This window comes from Rhagoletis pomonella, unplaced genomic scaffold, assembly GCF_013731165.1.
Source record: "Rhagoletis pomonella isolate Grant_MI unplaced genomic scaffold, Rhpom_1.0 Rhpom_scaffold_01996, whole genome shotgun sequence".
In the NCBI taxonomy this organism is placed as follows: Eukaryota; Metazoa; Arthropoda; class Insecta; order Diptera; family Tephritidae; genus Rhagoletis; species Rhagoletis pomonella.
The window spans coordinates 17,921-23,706 of NW_023460550.1; the positions used below are offsets into that span (position 1 = coordinate 17,921).

General features: G+C 35.3%; 1 long non-coding RNA gene across 1 annotated transcript; it reads left to right on the top strand.

Annotated features, from left to right (window-relative positions):
• Window positions 1-2,654: 2,654 nt before the first annotated feature.
• Window positions 2,655-4,915, top strand: LOC118752955. The gene is made up of 2 exons (XR_004994762.1): window positions 2,655-3,188; window positions 4,634-4,915. It is a non-coding gene; the product is annotated as an uncharacterized LOC118752955 (long non-coding RNA).
• Window positions 4,916-5,786: the final 871 nt, after the last annotated feature.

The window sequence follows — 5,786 nt, forward strand, 5'->3', positions numbered from 1 at the left end:
AGCTCTCAAAAATTTATTGTAAGTGCTTATGGGAGCGTAAATAGACCCAATTAGTGATAAGTAACTTCATATGAAATGAAAGAAAAGAAAGGAATAACACAAAATTGAATCAATCGTACGAGTAAAGAAAATTGCAGTAGGTAATGAATGAAAATAAAATTAACTTGTGAAAAATATACGGTTAGATGTTTCATTTTAAAGAGGAGCGGATCATATTATGAATGTATTATATTTATGCGCATTCAGGAAATGATGCCAAATGACGGAGGGTGATCATGTCTCATAAATATTTTAGGCCGTTAATCTTAATAAGGCGCAATTGGTCTTATTAAAAGAATAAAAAATAGGCCTACCACATTTTTGATGTGTTGTGGCACGATTTTTCTTGAATGTTTGGCCGACATTCTGCTCCACTTTGTGGCACGATCTTGTCATACAAATTCAGGTACCTACAGTTTTAATTGTTTGCATGTAACTCTGAATGATGTTGGCACACAAAGGGGAGGGACCTACAGTTTTACGCCGACTCCGAACGGCGATTGTACTTTTATGAACTGGGCTCTAACCACCACACCACAGCCGTCGCTAACCCATCGAGTGGAAATACGCATCTCAAATCTCTCGTCTACTGCGGCCATCTAGCAGGTCTTATTCACTACAGAATACAATGTTCACAAAGATATTATTTCCTCAAATGAGAGCGTTTGTCTTGAGCCCACTGATGAAATCGAATAGCACTTCGGGCCCTAGACAGTCTAACATTGAGAAAAGAATGTAAAATATATTACTTACACTAGGCTATTGTAGAGAAGCGCATGATCTTTCTGGCACAGGAGGGAACAAGAACGGCGAAGAATACGTATGGAAATTTTGGTGTTTAGAGAAGTCCTTGTCCGATCGAATTACACATATCTGCGGTCATAAGCAATAACCGCTTATGTCGAAAAGCCTGAATTCGAGAAAAAAACTTTTTAAACATTTGGATTGTAATGTTCTCCTTATGAGGAAACCAAAATATTTTCGCCTATAACTTTTTAGAGGAGGTAAAATAAATCTTTAGAAATTGATTTTTATCGATTTGTTTTTCGCTATTTCCTATATTTTACTGTTATAAACGCATCCGTAGTGCGATTCAGTATAATTCATGGATTTTATATTTTATGTCGAGATTTTTATAGATGTTGATTGAGATAGCTGTTGGAGTATTCGGGGGAAAGATTATGCAGCAGATTTATGTATGTATAGGGGTATTCTTTGAGTCTTGCAAAACCCTTGCACGGTGCACAGATTGCACGGATTGCACGGTAAAAACCGGTTTTTGTATGGGACAGCTTTGCAAACCGTGCAATCCATGCACCGTGCAAGAGCTTTGCAAGACTCAGAGAATACCCCTTATGTGCTTTTGCGTTCTGGCGACGACGATTTCCGCAGACGGTGGAACGATAAGCTGTATAAGCTATACAACGACGTATGGCAGCGAATTCAAATACAGTGGCTCCGTTGGCTCGGTTACGTTGAAAAAATGGACGGACGTAAGCTCTCCCGCTGGAGAAAGACCTCCGTTGCGGTGGAAGAACTTGGTTCTACTACTTAGGCATTTCTGATTGGTGTCAGTTGGAGCAGAATAGTACTGACTAGCGTACTTTATTGAACTCGGCCAAAGTCGTTTAGTTAGATATATCACCAAACAAGAAGAATAATAATATTTGTTTCGCGATATATGAGAAACTTATTTTCGGGTGGTCCTAAGCGCTTTTGAAATCGACAAAGAAGAAGAAGGCTTTTTTTGTGGATTGGGCAGTGCTACTTTTAAATTCCTATCGGCTGGTAAGCGTTGTACCAACTAAATTCTCCGGAAATCGCACCTTTTTTGGATTCTTTCCTCTACGGATTTTACTACTCCAACTTATGTACTTTTCGTAACCGCACAAAAAAGTGTCGAGATAATTCCACCTCATCTTTCTCTAAACAGATGCGACAGTGAGGATCCAGTTTGAATATCAATCGAAAAGTAGCCCGTCAATACACTCACCAAACCGGTGAAATCAAATTTCCTGGCCCTCACAATCGCCTGCAACATCACTATGGCCTGATAACAACATGTATACATGTAAGTCCTATTCGGAAAATATCAGAGGAAACCAAAGCGCAGCAGTGTTGCAATTTTGATTTTTTTTATTCGAAGTGGTCAAGGAATTGGCATTTTTGTTTTAAAATTTACTCTGCAATGTGAAATTTTAAGTGTTAACCAGACATTGAGTAACCGGCCCTTAATAGTTTGACAGGGTAGCGACGATATTAGAAATGCATATTATTTGTAGTTATGACAGTATTTGTCTTTCTTTTCCCACACTGAAAGCTGAACAGGAATTTCACCTTCCATGCGTCTAGTGGTTGCCGTGATTGTCTTAGGGCCGGTTACTCAATGTCTGGTTAACACTAATCTGCGGTTAAACATCGTTATCGACGTCTTCGACTCCATGCATACAACAGGGAGTCGATAACTATGTTTTACCGGAGATTAGTGTTAACAAGACATTGAGTAACCGGCCTTTAGAAACTTTCCGTAAGTCTCACATAAGTAGCTATTTAGATGGTCATACAGCGGCGGCATGCAAAATACGACTCATGAAACACAGCTGAGCACTGTTTTACCGATTGTCACCTGTAGCAGCTGATTTATTTACTTCATTATCAACACCAGCCATACTGTGTTGGCAACCATGCGGAAAACAATAACAATTCTTGCAATAAAAAACCAGCACAAAACGTAATTACAAAAAATTCTGTTGGTGTTTTTATGTGAAATTCTTTGGCTTCGCTACAAACGAAGTGGCCAGCATCAACGAGCATAGCAGAGGCGTCGACTGGCAATCGTAAATGTGAGTTTGAGGTAAATGGAAGTGAACGTATTGAGTGCAGTGCGCGCAAATTGAACGCGTCAGTCAGAATTTAACGGTACACGCCTTCGGTTGTCAACATTTATTAACCGACGGCGGAAGTCGGAAGTTGTGAAAAACACAAACAAAAAAAAAAACATCATAGAATGTAGTAGAGGGGAAGAAAAGGAGAATTTAATTTATAACTGTTAATCGGAGAGTTTATAGGTGTGTGTTTGTGAGACAAGTGACTTGAACGGGAGGAAAATTCCATATCATAATTATGCAGTGAGAAAGCATATCACAAGTGTAAGATTAAAGCAAGAAACAAACATAACAGCAAATTATAAATACGTACTTTCATATTGCGTTAATTCGTACGATATCTATGTGTCTATGTATGTATGTACATATATATGTATCAGTGATGCCAACCTTGGGAGAATACCCCGATTTTGGTGGAATTTGAATTTCTCGGGGGAATCGGGGGAACGACTTTAAATTTTGGGGAATTCAATATTCAAACGATTTTGATTAGAACATTACTATTGCGGAGAAAATTGCATTTATAAATTACAAATTGTGATAACAGTCTCTCATTTTGTACCACGGGTTTGAAACATTACGTAATTGCCTCGTGCAACCGTGTGGATATTAAAGAAATTGCAACTGTGCGTCGCGACATTTCTAAATTTGTCCACGTTTTCACTTGAGACCCTCCTTTCTCGTTTCGTTTTCGCCACCAAGCCATCGTACTAGCTTTTTATATCATAAACATGAAATGTTAAAAACACTGTCCTTATTTCATAAGTAATGATATTTAATGTTGAGCTTCAAGTGCCTTAAATAGGTAGCAAAATTAATTTTGGGGGAATTTCATCGAGAATAGGGGAATTTTTTCTGAAATTTCGGGGACTTTGCCCCAGAGGAGTTGGCATCCCTGATATGTACATACATATGTATGTAGGCTTAAAATTTAATTGAAACAATTTCATTGTGAATAAGCTGAAGGTTAGGTTATTGTTTGCAATTATAAAAAGTTGAATTATTAAAAAAATTAATAAATAAAAAAGAACCTTTTAAATAAAAAGGCGCAAAAAGCTTTGACATTCGTTAAACAGCAAATGCGTTGAAGATAAAAAAATAAAAAAGCAACAACAACAGAAGAATACTTTTTGATGAATTTATTTTGCAAGATTTTTTGTTTTTGTTTTGCGAAAACGATAAAATGTCATTCATTTAGCGTTGTTGCTGCTGTTCTGATTATTTCATTGTTGGTGATGTGTTTTTTGTTATTGAAAAAAGTTTCCGGGTTTAATGACACTTCGGCTGAATTTATAAAATTAAAAATATGAAAACATATGTACATACATACCTAAATATGTACATATGTACATACATATGCATAACTACATACATACACATATCTCTAGATATATACATATGTATGAATGTATGAAGGTATATATTTAAATTTTTCTTTTCAATTCTTTTTTTTAGAATTTAGTGAGCGTACCATTCAAGTTTCATCTCGCGGCTGCTAAGTGGTAGAAGCAAAAAATTAAAAATAACTGTAATTAAATAAAATACCAATTTATCAATCCACGCACAAGCGTACATACACACAGACGTACATATGTATGCACATGCAAATTCATACATACATACATACTTAGTATGTTTGTACTTATTATAAGCTAACTTATTTAATAACACACTGTGTTTGTCAATGTATTGTATGTACAATAAAGCAGAGATTCAGCAAAACAATTTAAACAGCGGATAAAGTGAAATAAAAAACAACAAAATAAAATAATAAAACTATAAACATTACAGCTACGTGCACTAACCAAACTCGTAGCCCTGTTAATTTCGATTTGAAATTTCATTTTTAAATGTTAATGCCCGTACGGCACGGGAAAAAAGTGACAGTGACAAGTGACGCAACCAAACGTCAACATTAATAAATACAGCAAATATTTTGCTATTTTACTCGCAGTCGAGAATAACAAAGCGATACATTCCATAAAAAAAAACAACACAAAAACATAAAAAAAAAGTAATTAGTTTAAAGGCAGTAAAAAAACAACAATAACAGTTGCGAAAAATCTCAGTAAAATATAACAGGTGAGTAACATAATAAAAAAAGTATTGACCTTAAAAAAAAATGCATATTTTTATTTTTAAATAAATGACTGGCTATACTCGTTTTGTGCGATCAAATTTTTGTCTGGTTGGGTAGGCGGAGCGTAGTTGCAGCTGAGAAATGCTTCCGGCTTTTGGACAGCTGTTGAAAAAATTCATAAAATATTAAATTAATTTTTGCATTTCCTTCCGTCACATTTCACCATAATTTAGGCTCAATTTCAGTTCAGACATATTAAAAAGTTAATGAATTAAAGCAATTTTTTTTGTTTGTTTTACACTTAAAAATGTATGTAAATGTTAATTATTGAACACTGTCTTGTAACATGCTTTCCAATTACGATTTTACTTGAAATACTACATACATATGTATGTACATATGTATGTATTTGTTCTTTAAGAATTTTAACTGTCTCCAGTTCCTTTAATAAAATAATGAAATCGGAGACAGGGTAAAATAAAATAAAATAAATAATAATAAAACTAGATATTTATTATTTATTAATATTGATTTACATTGAGAGTGGTTCCCAAAAAGGAGCCGGTTATTTTTAGTGTTTGGAAAAAATCGAGCATTTAGAATCGACTGTCTTGGGAATGAACCAGACCGACTATACAAATACATATAGACTATTATATGTAGACAGGCCATTTATCGAGAACCAATTAACACCTTCGTCAACTCTCACGCTTTGAATTCCATCATAGGAGTTCCACACCATCTATCGCAGACGAAAGGCTCGAGTTGCTTCGCAATTCTCA